This window comes from Candoia aspera, chromosome 1 (assembly GCF_035149785.1).
Source record: "Candoia aspera isolate rCanAsp1 chromosome 1, rCanAsp1.hap2, whole genome shotgun sequence".
NCBI classification, from domain to species: domain Eukaryota; kingdom Metazoa; phylum Chordata; class Lepidosauria; order Squamata; family Boidae; genus Candoia; species Candoia aspera.
In genome coordinates this window covers 55,882,491-55,902,571 of record NC_086153.1, presented here as the reverse complement: position 1 = coordinate 55,902,571, position 20,081 = coordinate 55,882,491, and the positions used below count along the sequence as shown (strand labels likewise).

Below are 20,081 nucleotides of genomic sequence, written 5' to 3'. Positions count from 1 at the left end.
CATTACTCCATACGTTTAATCTTATATCCGTTAATTCATCCTTAGCATATATTAATGAATAAACAGTTTTCTTGTCCTGTTATGATTTTACAGATGAACTACATACTTCCTTTCCTTTTTCCTCCAGTGGAAGGCTCACAACATTTCTATCTAACCTATTCTGGCAATATGTAAGAGTTATTTCTTCCCAAGCAGTCTTATAAAACCTGAGGAATTTGTGCTCTGTGCTACTACAAATGAATGTAATTGGCTGGAGATAATGTTGTATTTAACTGATATGACTGTCCTGGGTTATACTGTACCTTTTGTACCCTAGCGTATAGAGAGAGATTTTCTTGCCGTTTTTGCCTTAATTGGCAGAAAGTTAAATTAAAGTACAGTAGTGAATTGATCAGCAAAGCAAAATATAAAAAACTGAGGTGATTCTGCATAGTGTGGGGTGGTTTTCACATATACCAATGAAAACATAAAAAAAAAAAAGAGGAAATAGCTGATGGGGTATAAAAAGCACAGAGAGCAATCTCATACCTGTAATATATAATTAAATTCTATATAATAGGTGATTAGATTGTTATTTATGAGAAAGTCCTGGCTGAGGTTAGATTACCAGTGATACAAGCTGGAAGTCTCAGAAAAACCGATTCAATTTTCCTGTCTTCTCCCTTCACCCCATCCCACCCCACCAATTACAGTGATATTTATTGATAGAACTGGAAGAATGTTGTGAGTGGAGACCAAAGCTCCCATAATAGCATTGTTTGTATTGGAATAGAGGCAGTAAATGCTTATTCATGAAAAAATAAGAGGCATAGCCATCAAGTTCCTTTATGGGGCTCCTCTTCAATTAACAACTAAATAGTAAGTGGTGGGACAGTTTACTGTGCAAACTTTCTCTCTCTCTCTCTTTTTTTCTTTTATGCCCCACAGATACTTAGGCAGGGAAGATATTACTCACTGCAACCCTCCAATGGTCATCTTGTTGAAACTTCCCATGAGTTTTGTTGTCTTCTGCAGCCACATTTTTAAAGATAATGTTTTTTTTTAAAAAAGCACTTAGTATCCCACTATGATTTCGACATTAGGATTTAGATCCTGGTGGTTTTGATGTATACAAAAGAGCTGTTCTGATGTCAAGATATGCATAAGATATTTGATGGAGTAAGATTACTACAGTATATCGTTTTAAACACTTGGATGAAATAATCATTTTGTTGTATTTTAATCCACTTTCTTGTCTGTTTTTGATGCAGAAATCAGTTGATAGATATCCTCTGCTCGAAGAGGAAAGGGGGAGTATGATTCCATTTGCTCATTTTTCTGGACCGCTTGTTGGCTTTTGGTATCATCAAGTGAGATAGTTTTCCAGATAGGCTGTCTGGACTCAGGCTTGGGGGCATAGTATTTCAGTGGATTTCTGTAGCATGCCTTTATTTATTTATATTTATTAATCCAATTTATATGGCTGCCTATCTATCTAAGAACTCTGGAACAAGAGCAGATATTTATATTAAGACAAAAAACCAACTGAAGCTTCACTGAGCTTAATGAAAACACAAAACCACTAGACAAATACACCCATGCCAGAGCTTCCATATTAACCTCCCCACCCCAATGCCTGGGGAAAGAGCCAGGTCTTCACAGCCTTGCAAAAGGCCAATCGAGTATGGACTGTGTATTTCGAGGTGGGGTGGGGGTTGCTTCACAGGTTAAGTGCCTTAATGGACAAGGCATGCTTCTGGCAACCCATTAAATGCCATTGTTTTATCAGTGGCACCCAGAGCATACCTACTCTGCTAGATTTGGTGGGGCAGGCAGAAACCACTGGGGAGAGGTAGTCCCACAAGTAACCTGGTTCCTGTGTAGGGCTTTAATGGTGACAATCAGCACCTTAAATTGCATCCAGAAGCTTAGTGGGAGCCAGTGCAGTTCACATAGCAGTGATATTACATGGACCTATTGTGGTGTGCCCAAACTGCACATGCCACTGCATTCTGCACCAGCTGAAGCTTCCAAATGCTCTTCAAGAGCAGCCCCATGTAGAGCGCATTGCAATAGTCCAATTGGGAGCTACTAAGGCATGAGTGACTATGAGGAATGGGTATAATTGGCACATAAAATGTATTTGTGAAAAAGCTCTCCTAGCCATGGCTTCCACTGGCTCCTCAAGCAGGAGCTATGAGTGCAAGAGAAACTCCATACTACATACAGACTTGAGCGGGGGAGTGAACCCCACTCAGGGTTAACACTGGAAAGTCAGTAGATCTGGGGGGCCCTAAAACCCACATGCAGAAGATGCAGTTTTCAATCTGTGGCAACTCCAGTTAAAAGAAACCAGCAGTAACTCTTGCATCAAGCCCATATTTCTACTGCTAAACCTGGATATGGTGGCATGTACTTTCTATTCTGGGAGTCAGATTGGTTAGGAGTTAAGGCATCAGGCTAGAAACCAGGAGACTGTGAGTTCTAGTCCCACCTTGGGCACAAAGCCAGCTGGGTGACTTCGGGCCAGTCACTTTCTCCCAGCCATAGGAAGTAGACAATGGCAAACCACTTCTGAAAAACCTTGCCAAGAAAACTGCAGGGACTTGTCCAGGCAGTCTTCAAGAATTGGACACAATTAAACAGATTTTTTAAAAAAACCTTCCTATTCTAAGTCACACACTTCCTAGAAATATTACCAGAATTCTTTTAAGTTCCTTTGAAATCCTGACACACATTTCACCTAGAGAGAAACTAAATGTGTATTTAATTTTGTCTCAGTTGTGTTTCTGCTAAAATTCAAGGTCCATTTTTTTAGATTTATGGGCAATTTAGCATTTCTGTACATTACATCTCTTTCAGAGAACATGCCAGAGATGGCTTCAGGTTTTGAGCCATTTTTCTCTTTCTCCCTCTTTCTCCTCTGCCATTTGCTGCTTTTGACTGACTGTAAGCAAAAGCTTCAACACCTTAACAGTTTTCCAAACTTTCGCAATAATTATTTAACCCTAACAGTGGGTTTCCTCTGGTAAATAAAAGTTCATCTGTGCTAAAATGGCCTCATGTAGAATTCTCCTTTTGTTGTACAAGAGTCATATTATGGAAGGTACTGAAATCTCTTGATAAAAGAAAATATAGATTAAAAAGTCAGGCATAGCATATGACATAACTAATATTTAAAGTAACTACAGAGATCCTGCCTGACAGAACTATGGGAAGCAGTATGTTGGGACAGATGGAATGATTTTAAAAAAGTACTCTGAGGCCATCTGTTTGAAACTATACCCCAAATCCATGTCCTACCGTGCACAATCATCTGTATCAATTAACAGCACAACATTTTAAAAGTTACACTTCCAGTATGTTAAGCAGTGTGTTCCTTAATATCTTTAGCTAGCTTATGCTTCTTGGGGAGTGACTGTTTTCATCACAGTGCTTCCAACATTCTTATATTCTTGGAAAAGAAGGCAAAGCTAAGTCACAGTTTCTCTGCAAGTGAGCAATTCTCTCCAGATAGCACTTGCACTCACAACAATTAAACAGATGCTGCGGTTAACAGATATGAAGCCTTCCTCAGCAAGGGGCTGCTGTGTGGTAGATGAAATGACTTTTTTCACATCCCTATAGGCAAAGATTTAGCAAATAAAATTGATCTCTTGTCTGATTATGTTGTTTAGAACTTTATTAAGGGCCTTCTTAGTGCTAAGCTAGAAGATTCTCTTATTGAACTAATCCTGTCTCTTCTTGACTCAATATCGGCCACATTCACATAGTTTTAATGTTAAGATTTAATTAAAGTATTGTATCCAATCAGTCAAGATACATTTGTACCAAACAATTCGAATGATTAATGATTAAACCTTCCTTGGAGAGCCAAACAACTCACAGAGAGGATCTGCATGGTCATACTTCAGCTTACATGAGCTGGAAAACCAAATAGGATGATTAACAGCTTTGGGAAAAGCAAATAGGATAAACCAACAGCAATCTATGGTTAAATCAAGGGCAGGAAACCTTTTTCTGGCCAAGAGCCATGTCACAGCATATGGGGGAATGATGCAAAGTGGATGGGGCCATATGACAGATAAACAGGGACAGAATTTTTTAGTTCTGTGTGAACTAGCGAGGGGGCTCTGACCTTTTCAAAAATCCACATTTTAGGGTTTAAATGACAATTGTTGTGTGTTCCAACCTCAAATGGTCGCAAAAAATTGTCCTGTAATTTTTTAGCAGTTATACTCAGAGGAGAGTCTGGCATCAAGGGGATTAAGTGGTATCCTGGGGTTGCACATCAGCAGTTACTGGTTCAAATAATTGCTGGTTCAAACGGAAGACCTCCTGGTTTGGTGACTTAGTTGCATAGATGGAGGAGTGAAGGTGCTTGTGTATGTAGGTTAAAGCTTTGTTATCTCTTAGATGCCCTAGATCTTTTGCTAACAGAGTTTGTACTCAAAGGTAAAAAAGATGAAGATTCTCTAGAACAGTATTCCTTTAAGTGTGGTCTGAGGACCTCTGGGGATCCCCCAAGAACCTCTCAGGGGTCCATGAAATCAAAATTATTTGCCAGATATTGAAGATATTTGCAAAAACAATGTCACTCTTCTTATTTTTTATTTGTTGAAATATATAGGGCTTTTTCATGAAAAATATTTATGTTAATATCTAATGGGTTTAATATTGTTATTTTACATGATTCAATAAATAAATATTTTATGAATGCATCAATGTTAATTTTTAATACGATAAACATCAATGAATATAACCCATATAAACAAAAACTCTTTTGGGGTCCTCCATAATTTTTAAAAGTAGGAAGGGATCCTGAGAGTAAAATGTTCAAGAAACACAGCCCTAGAGTCAATCTCAACAGTTTGGAAATTTCCAAGTAGAAACCTGACAATATGGGTGTAATTTGCCATTTCTTTTCTCTGGGAGTTTTTTTTTAACTTCCCAGTTTTATTCCACCACCCCAGGAGTTCCCAGGTGAGCTCCCCCCATATATTAAGCAGGTCCAACCTTACTTAGCTTTTCAAGATGAACCAAAGTCAGGCAAGAATATTCTTCAGATGCTATTTACTTGCATAGTGTCATCTCTGCATGTAACACAAAGACTAGCTGTGATGGGACCTAATTACAGGAGCTTATAATCCAAAATGTGAGGAATGGGAAGCCAGGGAAGAAACAGTACAGATTCATGGGCAAGATGGACTCAGGCAAACGATGCAGGGTGTTTCTTGTTTGGTAAGCCACTGATGGGACACAGGAGGAGGTGGGCTTCTAAGGAGCTACTTCTTGCTATCCTGTGGCCCTGGGGCTGCTTGGGGCAAGCTGCCCCACAGCTGTGGTGCAGCAAGCTGCCTCAGAGCCATGGCAACGGGACTTCCTGCCACATCATGATTTTGGGGCTGCTTGCTGCACCACGGCTCAGGGGCTTCTTGGTCCACTGCGGCAACAGGGCTGCTTGCCCCACTGTGGAACTTGAGGTGGCACTCCTTGGTGGCAATGACAAGCCCAGCGGAGGGGGTGAAGAACACAACGGTCACACCAAGGACAGGGAGGAAGGTCTGCTGGGAGCAATGGTGGAGGAATACAGTGGCCTCTTCATACTGTGCAGGGCAGAGATGGGGGGAGATAGGCAGGTTGGGGGAGTTGAAGAGGAGGCAGTCATTTGCTTTGGAAGGACAAGGCTGCGGGATGGGTGGGACCAAGCTGGGAATAGCTTGGATTGGGGTGGGTCCTCACCTAAAAACCCACATGATTCATTTAATGACAGCAACAGGGACTGCTAGAACTGCTGTCGCTAAGTAGGGCAGTCATGTGGTCTTTCTGTTCATGACTGCTTAGCTTAGCGATGGAGTTGCTGGTCCCAATTAGTGTTGTTAAGTGAGGAGTACCTGTAAGTCTGAACCGTCTACAATGTGGCGGCCCTTCATATATTTGAAGACAGATATCATGTCCCCAATCCACCCCCTCTTTGGCAAGCTAAACTTACCTAGGTGTTCCTTGTAGCACTTGTTTCCAGTCCATCTTGGTAGCCCTTCTCTGGACTTGCTCCAAGTTATCAATATCCTTTTTAAACTGGGATGTGCAGAAGTGAACACAATACTCCAAGTGAGGTTTGAGCAAGGCAGAATAGAGCAAGATAATTACCTCCCACGATCTGGACTGTGTGCTCAACTTAAATGTTCTTCAAGATGCCATTGGCCTTCTTTGCAGCTGCATTACACCGTTGAGATACATTTACCTTATGATCCATTAATACACCTAAGTCCTTCTCACATGTGCTTCTTTTGAACCAGTTTTCCCCATCCTGTACAAGTTTCTTTGTTGGGATGAGAAAGGGGTAGGCCTAGACCTCTGCTTTGTAGGATGCCTCAGAGTTCTACCCTCTTCCTATCTTTGTTTAACATCTATTTGAAAACCCAGAGGAGGCCATCCATCAGCACGGGGTACAGTATAATTAGTATGTTGTTGACACTCAACTGTATATCTCTGCCCATGGTCATCCAAGTGATGCTATCAAGCTTCAGTCCCACTATCTGGAGATTATGGAGTCTGGATGTGGAATTGCTGATTTGGCTCTGTCCTGGTAAGACTGAGTGGCTGCAGGTTTGAGGCCAGCCTATTCCCAAAACTGGAGAGTTTCCAGCTTTGGTTCGGGAGGGAGGGTTCCCATTAGCAACAAGCAATTTGGGAGGTTTTCCTGGACTCACAGCTCCTGCTCAAGGAACAGGTGGCAGCCGGGACCAAGAGTCTGGTGGCAGCCATGGCCTCCCTTGCACAACTTTATCTTGTGCATCAATTACACCCATTCCTGGATTGGGAGGCTCTTCTTGCTGACAGTCATGCCTTAATCACCTTCCAGTTGAATTATTGCAATGCACACTAAATGAGGCTGACCTTGAAAACCAGCTAGAAGCTGCAATTGGTCCAGAATGCAGTAGCATGGGTAGTTATGGGCACATACATTACATCCATGTAACACCACTACTTTGCAAGCTATGCTACCTCCCAACAGGCTTTCATGTATAATTCAAGGTGCTGATTATCACCTGCAAAGCCCTACATGGACAGGGTGCATTATCTGCAGGACTGCCTTTCTCTGATTGCTTTTGCCTCTCTCAAATGCTCTTATAGGATTTGTAGACTTCAGGTCCCTTGCTTGAAGCAATGTCATCTTATGGGACCTTGGAGATATGCTTTTTCTGTTGTCGAGCCTGCCTTGTGGAATGATCCAAGTGTGTTGGCTTTTAGAAAGGAATTAAAAATTGATTCTTCCCCTGGGCATTGTGGCCGGGATGATAGGAGATCTTGCCTGGTAAGCTTAGTGCATATTGAGAATGTCCAATCATCTATTAACTGCAGATGTTGTAATTTTAATTTTAATTGTATTTGCATTTTTGTTTTTGTTTTCTTATTGAAAACAAAACACCAGGAGTCACATTTGTTTAAGCTGGACAGCCAAATAAATTTCTTAAATAAATAAATAAATAAACCTAAAACATTGTAATAAAGGAGAACTAAATAACTTTGGCTATCATTTCGTATCTCATACTCCAATTTCGAACCTTTTCTGTCTCCCCAACCCATGTCCTTATACTATAGACTAAAGGGAGGGAGGGAGGGAGAGAGGGAGGGAATACAGTACTGAAATGCTTCCAGGAACAGGTCACCTGACATCTGTAATAAGCTTTTCATCTGAAATATTTCTGTTTGGAGAAGAACAAGTTAGTTTTCAGGGCCATGGCCAATATTACTGCAATTAAGAAAACCAATCATGCTGGAAGTGAAGATTAGATGAGTTTAAGAGAGAACATGGATATTCAAATAAGAGGAGAAATAATTTTAATTGTGGGATCTGTTAGATGGCCACAGTATCAAAAATAAGTTAATCCTAATAAATTTTGTGCACAGAAGATGGCTTGTATAGGAAAAAACAATTCAAGTGCCTCTTGAAAAGCAATTTTTTCAGTCGTTTGACACTGCTTTCTACAGGAATGTAGCTCAATTACTTCTCTATGTATAGCTATTTTGTATCAAGAGCTGATAGCTTAATAACTCCCTCTGCTGTTCAAAAGAAAAAAAATGAACGAACTGATGGGGAAATTTTACAATAATGAAGACTAGAAAGGAAAATTATAAACACAGAAAATCCTGTGGAGTGTCCAGCTTGTTCCAATTCCAGCTAAAACCACTCCTGGAGATTTACCCTTTGCCAATAAATATGCCCTGGTCCCATGTACTGTACTTTTGTACAACATGCAGCACAAAACTCAGTGTAGCCCTGAAACAGATAGAATTTGTACAAAATTAGCATTATTCCTTAAATGTCCTCAGGAGAATCACTTCCTTTATCTCAAAGGCAGTGAGCCCATCCACCTGCCAATTTAAAACAGTGACACTGTCCCAGTTGGGTTCTCTTCTCAACAGTAAAATCCCTTTACAATTATCTATCCTTGCATTTTGAATCTTCCCTCCGTTCAGTTAAGTGCTTAAGGCACTTGATTATGAAACCATAAAAAAGCAGAAAAGGCAATAAAAATTAAATGAACCAAATGCAATACAGTAAGGCAGAAAAACCCTCTAAAAGAGCTCTTGTGCTTCGGGATGTGTTGTATTATCATGAGTATACTGTACTAAGCCATTGTTGCTTTCAATTTGTTAAACAAACAAAAAGTTATGGTATATATACCATAATAGCTGAATTCATATATTGGGCTAAACTGAAACTAAAAATACATATTATGGTCTGGAGTGATGTATAAATGCAGCCATAGATTATTCTGTCCTTAACTCCACTATAGTTGTTTTATAAAAGGTATAAAAGCACCCTTTTTTGGAAGCTGGGAAAGTAGAGATAGAAGAGGGAGTTAGGTTATGGCAGAAATGATTATCTACCAAACAAAACAGTTTTGGAAGCAATGTGGTAATTTAAAAAGTTCCTATCTTTTTGCTCTATGAAAAAGCAATACTCTATTTTTAATAGCATTTAATTTTGGAGTTCTTTTTCAAAGAGGGCCAGTAGAAATATTCCTTTATAAGACCTAAGATGGCTTCCCCAAATAATGTGCCTGAGCTTTGAAGCAACTCTCCTCTGTCTGGAGATTATCCAGTCAACAAATTAAAAGAAAGGAAACATGTTTCTAAGTTTTAAACTGAATGTGATCATGAAGAAAGACCTTTGCAGAATAATGTGTTAGGATGCTCAGAAACAAATGGGATAGAGAAACAATGATAATTTTATCTCTTATTGTAGAAAAACATCTGCCATGGAATAAATAAAGGCTAATATGAGGATATCTAAATTTTCCTCAGCCATAAAATACAATCATGACATCACAGTGAATTTGTTCTATAACTGTCATTTGATTTCTTTCTCATATGTTCCATGCAAGGAAGCATGTAGAAGCATTAATCCAGCCAGGTCATATCTTTGAAAGCTGGGATCAGTTCAGATGACCTGCTAAGGTACTTAGACACCAAACAGTAAATAGTTGAAATTCTGCCAAAGGCAGAGGAGACAGCATCAAGAAATTATTTAGGGACACTCTTAATCCTTTAAGACTTTGGGGCTGATGGGCATATTTCTAATTATAACTGTATTGTAAAGCCTCATCTTTAATTGAAAGTATCTTACTGTTAAGTCATTATGGATATAGGGATACTTTAAGGAAACAATTTTCTACTTCCATCAAACTCTAAGAGTCTCAAACAGATTATTTCCTAAGATTGGAGCAAACATTGTTGATGAAATTAGATTCTTGCAGGATGGACTTTTGTAAAGCTGTACTGTGATTGATTTTACACAACTTTGGAAATAACCCAACCCAATGCTTAGCATCAAAATACCAGATGTGCCTGTAAAAGATAGGTTCCAAAGCAGCTTTCTAAGACTAACCCTGATGATCATTTCAATGGAGAAAAGAAAGTATTTGCTCTGCAACATTATCCCCAGATTAATCTTTGGAAGGGGGTAGCTTATTCTGTTTGTGAAAGTTATCCTTGTTTTGGGGTTAAAGCCATTGATGGGTAACATTAATGTCAAGATCTTCAGTTCAGGAAGGGCAGGAATCTCCATTATGCTTATTCCTCCCACTGAAAGCAGGCCAGAAAAAAAGGATGGGGAAAAAAGGCTGCTAAATAGAATCTGAACTGTGGAGTCCTTGGTGCTCTCTGAGCTTGGTTGTTTGCTTGCAGACGTTTCATTGCCCAACTAGGCAACATCTTCAGTGCAAAAAGGGAGTGGGGTTTGCTCTCTGTTTATATACAGTGGCTTGCCCTGCTTGTGTTGGTAGGGCGTTTGTTCTCTTCTTGGTAGTTCCTTGATTTGGCTGTTGTTTTCTGCTTGATTGATTGACTGAGTTAATATTTCCTTGATTAGGATATTGTGTACTGCTTGATTGCTCATCTGGTGTTAATCCTGGTGTTAATCTTTGCATATCTAGTTGTTGATTGCTGGCGAGGAGGTATTCTGGTCTTTTTGTTTCTTTTTTAGCTTTTTTGTTGTCTCTTTTGAATGGTATGTAAATGTTGTTTACCATTATGTGCCTGTTGATGGGATCTGTCTGAGTGCCAAGCTTCCAGGAATTCCATAGTGTTTTTGGATTTGGCTTGGTCTAGAGTGCTCAGTTTCCCAGTTGAAAGTATGGCTGAGTCTGTCCATGTGTTGTGAGATTAAGGAGTTTTCATCGTGTCTTCTGACTGCTAATTGGTGTTCGTGGATTTGCTCTGCTAGTCTTCTGCCCGTCTGTCCTACATAGTAGCTCTTACAGTCCTTACACTGTATGCTATAGATGACTCTTGTTTTTTCTTCTTAAGTTAGTTCAGAATCTTCTGAATCTGAATCTGAACTAACTAAACAACCAAAGTAGGTTGCTCAATTCTTTATGAGAAGCTAATCATTAATAAGAGTAGATAACTTTTTAAATACCTGCACTTGTTACAGTTTATCATGCTCCCAACACATAAAGCTAGTGTGTGAGTGAGTGATGAATTTATGAAGTTAAAAATACCTAGGAGTTTTGCAAGAAAGGTTACAACCCCACTGAAGAAGTTCATAACCATAGAATTAGCTTCTAGATTGGGCTAGCAGTGGTAAGTAAGGTATAGACACTTGGATGTTGCAGAACCACAGTCCTCATGATCCTTCATCACTTGCTGCGCTAGCTAAAGCTGATGGGAATTAGACTTCACTAATATCAGAAGGATTATACATTGTCTGTCCTTTTCATAGGTGTTAAGTCTACCATGTTTGTTGTTTATTCATTCAGTGGCTTCTGACTCTTCGTGACTTCATGGACCAGCCCACTCCAGAGCTTCCTGTCGGTCGTCAACACCCCCCTCCCCCAGGGACGAATCCATTACCTCTAGAATATCATCCATCCACCTTGCCCTTGGTCGGCCCCTCTTCCTTTTGCCCTCCACTCTACAAAAGGAGAATATTGAGGAAGGGATTAGAGTAGACCATTGAAACAAATGGGTGGTAATTAGGAACTTCTAAGACTGCTATATTTTGTCTAGCAAATGATCCCTTCTTTTTAAATCAGAGCAGGACAGGTAGAGTGAATGGATATTAACAAACAGGAAACAGAGTGTCCTAAGAAAGGTGTGCAAAATTTGGAACTAAGATATTTCTGAATGTTCCTCTGCAGATTCTGAAATAACTTGATTCAAAACAAACAGTAAGATCATATTTAGTTACACCAACTAAAATGAGTGAGCTTTGTTTTAGGATATTTTGGTTGGTCTAAATAAAGTAATAGTTGTTAACTTGTTGGCTTTTTTGCAAATTGATTCTTTCACCAGGAGGGGGCGTGAGTCTTCCATTAAATGGTCTGGTAGTATAGGAGAAGAGTTATGGAGAAGAGTTCAGTTGCTCTGGCTGGCAATTCACATTCTGAACATCTTGAATTTTACAATAGCTGAAAGCATTTGGGAGATTTAGGGGTGCAGGAGCTCCCCTTGCACAAAGGAGAGATGGGGGAAAGCTCATGTACTTCTTCCTCCTCTGTCTGATCTCTCCCCTTCATGGGTTGTCCAAGGATTCATCACTGATGTGCACAAATTAAAAACTGTGGCCAAGGAATAATTGTAGGCATGTGTATTTGTGCTTAGGTAGTGTTTTCTCTTGGATCAAATTATTAAAATCAATAATAAAGAAAGAGCTTTGCTAACACCCCCACGAGGCTGTTGGATTCTTAGAAACATTAAGATTCAATCTGTTTATGACCTTAGCAGCAAGGAACATAATTGCTCATGTGTCACCTAACAATATTTAGAATGAAGCATGGGGTAGGGTGTGGGCTACCATTCCTCCTGGTTGGCTCTCTGGACAAGGGGAGGTGGGAGTACCCTACTTTGTGTTTAATCTTCAGTGCCTCTGGGCTGGCATTGCCAAGAGCCTTTGGTGGCAGTGTGGTATTGCTTCTAACCAAGTTGCTTGCCATGTCACAGAGAGGCATCCCCATCTTTTGCTGGGAGCTCGAGTCAGGGCGAAGCCAAATCTCACTTTCAAGTAGTGAAATATGCAGGATTGATACCCTCCTCTGCTTAGACTGAGCAAAAACAATAACCACCAGTTCTGGAACAAGCCAGACTGATCCAGCTTGATAATGCCTCTGTCAACATTTCAAACATTAATGGTGTGGCAAAAGAGGGATTAAATCATAGCTGTGCTGGATTTAATAGCCTGATGGAAGTGAATCATCACCATCATTTTATTTCTAGTTTTCAAGGTATCTCTCACATTTGCCTTCCCTTCCTTCCACTAGTCTATAAGGAAATGGGTTGGGGAGATAGAAGTTTCAGAATTACAGCATGAGGTACTAAACAATATCAAAGCTATTTAACTCTCCATTACAGTATTTTAAGTTGGGCTCACGTATTGGGCTAAACCACAGTGTAATTTGTTTGGTTGTGCCTTAGCTCAACCAACAGTTCTGGTTTGTAAACTATGGTTTATGTTAGGCATCTCATAAAGTAACAATCACAGGAGAAATGCCCATTCACAAAATGGTGCCAAATTGGACATTGTTTATGAGCCACTGTCTCCCCTCCCTCCATTTTATTAAAGCAGTAATAATACATGATGATGGTGGTGGTGATGATGATGATGATGATAATCTATGCTGGACAATAGCTAAGAACTGAAATAGATCTTGCCTGAACATTCATCCTCCAGTTATTAATTCCTAGCGATAACTATCTTTCCCAATCAAGGGATCTACTTGAATTTCCAGTCAACATGGCTTTTTGTCTTGCAGGGAATTAAGCAAATTGTAGCCCAATGCCTATGAGAAGCTGGGGAGGACTGTAACACAGAATTTAAAATTATCACTTGTTTCCTTCATACAAAAACTGTTTTGTTTCTCTCTTCTCTTGTTTTCCACCTTTCTCGGAATGTGTGTTACTTTAGATTAAGGACAGGATTGTATGCTTTCAGAAAGGGGGAATCACCTAATATTTGTTTCTGCTTCACCCCAGTCCTGGTTGCAACCTGAAGTCAATACAGCAGCAATTTGAGTGCCTTCAACCTCCTCCCGTGACATCTGATTAAATACGGTTTTCATTATTTCAGTCACTTTTTCCTTCTCCCTTTGTCCTTTGTCTACCATCTTGCCTGAAGAAACAGTCTGGAAATTGAAAAGCTTGTACACTATTTTGTGATCTTAAGGTGTTACTAAGCATAGGTTCAGATCTCGTCACAAAGCTAATCCAGCACCCTGGTGATCAGTTAATGTTGATGCTAGGTATTTGCAATTGTTCTTGGTTCAGTTTCCATCTGCTATAATCACACGGTTTTGTACATAGGGTAATTTTTCAAACAATTAATGTTTGTGCATAGATGAAGTTGTACCACAACATAGTCTCCCATGGGAGGGTATACCTGGTTTGCTGTACTTCCCAAGTTTTCTTATTCCCAAATGACAGGGGGAATGGCAGAGCGCTATAACGCTAATCCTTTAGTGGGGGAAGGGAACAATTTGTATTTAAGTGTTAAATTGAATGATGGGATGAGGCAGTCTTTACTGGCCAACAGATGAGCACGGGTGAGCTGAGACTTCTCTGTGCTCATCTTTCAACCAGGAAGCAAATTGTAATTGGTTTTCAGTTGTCTGCAGTACTGCAGATCTGCCAATAAGTGATAAAGATAGTCCTTGTTGTTTCTTGGTATTCAGAATGTCTGAACAGCCTGCTTAAGCCCCGCTAAGCATTTGAATGTCCCTTGGAGTTGGCCTAAAAAGTATAGTTCTTCTGTGGATTTTGTTTGAAGACAGTGACAGAATTTTTTGAATGTATCATCATAGTTATATCAGGCCAATACAGAAAGCAGCTGTGTTTCTGTGACCCCACTTCACAGTTCATTTAGTCATGGATTGCTGAATCAGCTCAACTTTTTGAATTAGCTTGACTCACCTAATAATAAACAAACCACATGGGCTGATTCACACAGCATGCTAGATTATAACAGGGTTAGGTAGACTATGATTCAGTGGTTGTATAAACAAAACTGGTGTCACACCTTAATTAACCCATATTTAGAATATCTCCAAAGATATACTATAAAGGCTGCTCAAGCTGGTCTATCTTACATCCCAGTGAACTGAAGAGAAAGAAAAAGAAATCCACTGATCATTTACTTTTCAAAAGGATAAAAACTGTTTGTCAGTCTCTAAAGATTGCAGTAGAATAACCAGATCCTGTTTCTTTCCCAGTAAACTTAATCGTTTTACCTATTCTCATATTACTCCATCTGAATCTGAAATAATAACAGTTCCTTAATTCAGTACTCAGCACAAATTAAATTCCCTACATCATTCATAAATACACACTGCAAGAGATTAGGAAGTTATATGCTTGTCAGAGTAATCTTGAATGTGACCTTCTAGTCTCATGTGCTTGGAAAAAAAAATCCATCTTTGGCTGACTTCATTCAAAATATGCAGTGTTGGCTAACATGCCTGTGAAATAAACAGTGCAGATTCTGAAGGTCTCTTTGCAGCACTAGGGATCAGCAGTAAAAACAAATCAAAAAATTGATTTGTGTATTAACTGAACTCAGGGCACTGGCAGAAGATCTATGCAGGTGATTTCAGATGTAAAAATCCTGTCAAGCGACTGCTGGGAAGGAAAAATTACTTTCTGGTAGAGCTGTCCAGGTCTGTTTTTTTAAAGAGTTCTAATATTGCAAACTCCCAGCTTCAACTGCCAGACATTTCCATGTGTGAGTTTCGGAGCTGGTCACAAATTGCATGTGTGTATTTAATTACTGGATGACAACAATATTGAATGACAACTTGTGGAGATACCCAAAGACTTTACCCAACAGTTAGGGCTACCATATCTGGGCTGTAAACACCCCCAGCCACTAGAGTTGAAATGCATCTCCTTGCTGCCATCTTGTGGTAATCCAGATTCTTGTAGCCCAGATACAGTGTGACTACCAGTAGCATTTTGCCAGACACAAGAATGTGTAAGTGACTCCTGTTTCCTGTTCTCGGTTCTATTTTAGCAAGACTGTGGGCTGAAGCATTTGAAGCATTTAAATGGCATTCACAATCAATGGTGTTTTGCACTAAATCAGTGTTTTTCAAACTTGGGAACTTTAAGATGTGTGGACTTCAACTCCCAGAATTTCCCAGCCAGCCATCCTGGCTGGGCAATTCTGGAAATTGAAGTCCACACATCTCAAAATTCCCAAGGTTGAAAAACACTGGATTAGATGAACCTCAGTTCAACAAAGTGCTTGGACAAGAGTAACAGGATCTCTCTTTTCAAAGAAAGGGCTTATATCCTAAGAAAGATTTTGAGGATCAGTCCTTCTTAAAAATGAAAGGGATGCTGGAAGTTGGTGCTTTGCTTTGTAGCGTTCCAGTTTATATTTTTTTTAAAAAAATAAAAGATAGTTTTTAAAATGTAAAATAGTCATGTGTACCTGAGAACCTGGTAAATGCCAAGAAAGGTGTCCATAAGAACATTGGCACCTCCGGGTACCATTTTGGAATCCCAGTATCAGAGATTTCCCTATATCAGTGTTTCTCAACCATGGCAACTTTAAGATATGTAGACCAATTCCTAGAATTCCCCAGCCAGCATGGCTGGCTGGGGAATGTTGGGAGTTTATTTATTTTTTATTTATTTATCAAATTTCGCCACTGCCCATCTCCCCCCAAAGGGGACAATTTTGGGAGTTGAAGTCCACATATCTGAAAGTTGCTAAGGTTGAGAAACACCGCTCTACATCATGCCTGATCTGCAAGTTCAGTATAAAAACAATATAATTTAAATGGTGAGCTGGGTGATTTTGCTTTGCAGCAAGAATAAGAAAAATATTTTCTGATACAAACTTTGATAGACTAGGACCCATATTCATGTCATCTATATCTCAATATATCTTAAAGGTGCTGCAAGTTACCTTGTTGGTATTGCTTCTTCTTCATCATCATCTGCGTCATCCTAAAGTAGCTCATTTTGAAGATAAATGTAGTAAAGTAGGATCTATTTGATGAGCGCTATTGCTAAAGAGGAATAGAAAGCTGTAACAAATACCCCTGCTACCTGCAGTAACAGGTTATGTTTAAGAAAGAAGCCAGCATTCCTCAGACTTCAGAGAATATCTCATTACTAGCAAAGGAGATTTAATTTTGAATAATTAATTGGTAATAAGTCAGTAAGTTATCTATGATAGCTCTGCATAGACAAAGGCAGTTAGGGACCTCATCATTTGCTTGACATGTATGTAGTTTTCCACTTCATGTGACTTGTTTTAGCCAGTTGACTAATCTATTAACTTTTTTTCATAAAACACACATCTAAATCTTCCCTTAAACTTTTGACAACAATGCATTCTCTAAGGAGGGCATCTGAAGGACATACAAATTTGAGTTCATTATTGTCACATGAAGAAATGGGAACCCTCCCATGAAAATAAAATGCCTTGGGTGGAATGGGGAGGGAGGGAAAAGAGATGACTTCACGTTGGGTAGTTTTGCACGGTTTTCCGGCATTTTGGCAGTGACTGTGGTGAGGCCCATCAGGGGCTGGGAATGGCATCTGTCTAGTTGTGACACAGTGTACATCCCTCCCTCCCCCTCCCAACATTGGGTGCTGCCTCCCTTGCCATTTTGGTTTATACTGCTGAACAGATACAACACCCGGCTTCTACAAGCAGCTGTTCACACGATGCCCAACCGGTGCTTTCCAAAGCAGGAGTCAGATCTTAGATGGCCTCCTTGTTAGTGTGTGCTCACTGCTGTTATGAAACTTGTAAGACAGTGTTAAACCTCTAAAAAAAGAAGTTCTCTTTTTTAAAAACAAGTCTTTCTCTCTGTACAGAAGGTTAATGGTATTGGAAAAGGCACGGTCCTCTGCTTCTGCCAATGAAGCAGCATGCTCCTTACTACTGCTAATGTGTTGGGAAGTACCATTTTGCAAATGGTATATTGGTGTCATTTATGTGATGACATCATGACTGTACCCTTGATCACTCTGCATTCAGAGGAAAGCTTGGGTAAAAGTGGACCTATTCATCACTGGGTGCATGTAGATTCTTCCATGTGATCAGGAATTCTCTGAAATCCTGCTGCCTGTTTAATGGGTTCGGTAAACACAGTTCCTGTAAGTGGGAGGGGAAGCATTGGTTAACTGCTGATAAAGGAGTAGGAATGTGTACATGACAGAGATTTAAAGCTTTCCATCTTTTCCTAATAGGGTCTCTCTATCTGTAACAGCTGCATAATAGATAAAACATTCCCTCCTATCATGCCATTCCTCTACAAAAACAGCTTCAGTTGCTGATCTTAATTGTTACTGGCCCTGGTGAAACATCTTGAACGGCTGTTTTGCTTCCATCAATAATAATAATGACCTTTCTTGATCCTTCTGTCTCATAGCATTTGTCCCCCCTATTCCCTTGCCTTTAACAACTGCAAGACAGGCATTTAAGAAGTAAAGTGGATCTATCACTGTATCATCACACAAATGTTACATGTTGAAAGCTTATCAGGAGGAAAAGCAACAGTTCTTTAACACTCCTTGTAAACTACGTTTCTTAATCCCCAATCTGCCCTCAGTTGAAACTGTTCCCCTCTTAGATTCCACAGAGTGTGCGGAGCAGGAGAATAAAACCTTGGTTGGCCATTTCCTTTCCACAGACAGCATTGAAATTCAAACTCCAACTGGAAGTCCCTGTGAAATGAGATAGATCTGAAGAGATTCCACAGAATGTCATTGAAAAGAGTGACACAGTGAACATTGCCCCCTCTCTCTTTTTTTTTTCTCAGTGAAATAAACAGATGGTCATACACTGTGGAATCAGGATAACATTTGGTATGAAGAATGGGTGGCTTTGGGACCAGTTCAGGTAAGATGATGGACATTGGGCTGGAGAAACTTGCCAAGGGATCAAGGATCCCTTTTGTTTAATGGAAATAAGAGTATATGACCAAGTTAATGGCTCAGATACAGCAAGTCAAACTGTAGCAAGCAACATCAGCAAAGAAGAAATGCTTGGGGACTGTTCTGTTTCCCCAGAGAGGGGTGGGGAGTTTTAGCAATGTCACAGGTTTCACATCAAAGTTACCATATGCAGAAGGAATATGATGATGAAAGGCAAAAAATTAGGATAGCAGAAAAAGATAACTTCAAATGGGTGCATTCCATAAGGGCTCTGTGAGGACAAATATGTGCATGCTTGTGTTTTTGAACCTAGATAAATAGGTAGACATGTGTTTATGGCATAAGCAGCATATCTCCAACAGTAGTGGAGAAATAAGAATATTCTGCTTTTACCTGGAAGGAAAACGAAAAGGATCTTTTGTCTTAGATAACTGAGAATATGGTAACAAACACAGATGTGATTTTCTTTTTCAGAGAAAAAGAGTTCCTTGCATATTTTCTTGGCTTGTCAATGAAAAGCAAACCTTGCGCCTTTCACCTCCTGATGCAATGTTTGTGATCAGAAAAAAGATGGAAGAGGTAGTAGAAATGAAAGAGAAGTGAGGGTATCTACTCCAAAAATTCTGTCTGAGTCGGAGCAATTGCATAATAATTGCCTCATGCAGAAGCATCTTATTGTTCTTTTCCACAAAGGCTTTATGTTGCAAGGAATTGGAAGTTAATATTGGTCTAGAAATTCATAATAATTAGAAGACTGGGAATGAATGTTCTACACTGAAATTATTTTCACTCCTGTGCCCTCCAGATATGTTGGACTTCAGCTGCCATAATTCCTAATCTACATGCTGTGCTGTCTAGAAGCTATTTTGGTATCAACACATTTGGAACCCATCGCTCGGGGAAAACTGCTTTGGGGGCTGCTAACGTGGGCTTTCCTTTCTGCTTCCAATCTCATTAATCTCAGTCATGATGTTAAGTTGAAGAAATTCCTTGAGATATCTGTGGGCAGGTGATTGTAGGACTTGACTTGGACAACCTCACTTCAAATATTTCCATTTTCCATTAGCCTTCTTGCCCTTTAACTGCCATTTTGTGGAGAAGATACAGAGCACATTTTTGCAGCAGTCATATAAGCACCCTTGTAAATGGTCTATTAATCAGTTTAAATGCATACCTATGAACAACCATAGGTTGCACTCCCTTTCTGATACTGGCTCATACTGGCTATGGTTGCTAGGCAACCAACATGCATTTTCCATCCCTTGGAGCTGGTAAAATAGCCACCTAGCATGGCTGCTCTTTACAACAGAATGTCACAAAAGGAGGGAGCACTACTAAGGAAGTTAAGTAATCCAGGTTATGAGTTGGGAGCCTGTTCCTGTTGACAGAAACCCACTTATGATGTCAATGGTGTCATCTAACTAGCATTCAGAAAGTGATGCTGAAACATTAAAATGTCAGAAACCTGAAGCAGCTCTTCTACATCAAGGTAACGCAGGAGGCAAATGCAAAGCATCAATGGTTGCAGGAAAGAAACTCAACTAACGTTTCACAATCTGGACTTTTTCAGATGCTTTGACTGGAGTAAGAACAAGATCTATAGCCTGACACGTTTAGAGAGTGCCAAATATGACTGAAGTAACTTGAGGAAATGGCTGGAAATACAGTAAACTGGAAGTCAGGGGAGCCATGAAGACTCTGATGAT

The 20,081-nt window shown here is 39.8% G+C and overlaps 1 long non-coding RNA gene across 1 annotated transcript in view; it reads left to right on the top strand.

Annotated features, from left to right (window-relative positions):
- LOC134498413 (uncharacterized) overlaps positions 1-20,081 on the top strand; it is a 24,010-nt gene extending 3,929 nt beyond the window's left edge. Inside the window, exons 2-3 of the long non-coding RNA XR_010068034.1 lie at positions 18,261-18,340; positions 19,181-20,081. This is a non-coding gene — a long non-coding RNA (uncharacterized LOC134498413). The remainder of the gene's footprint in view (positions 1-18,260; positions 18,341-19,180) is intronic.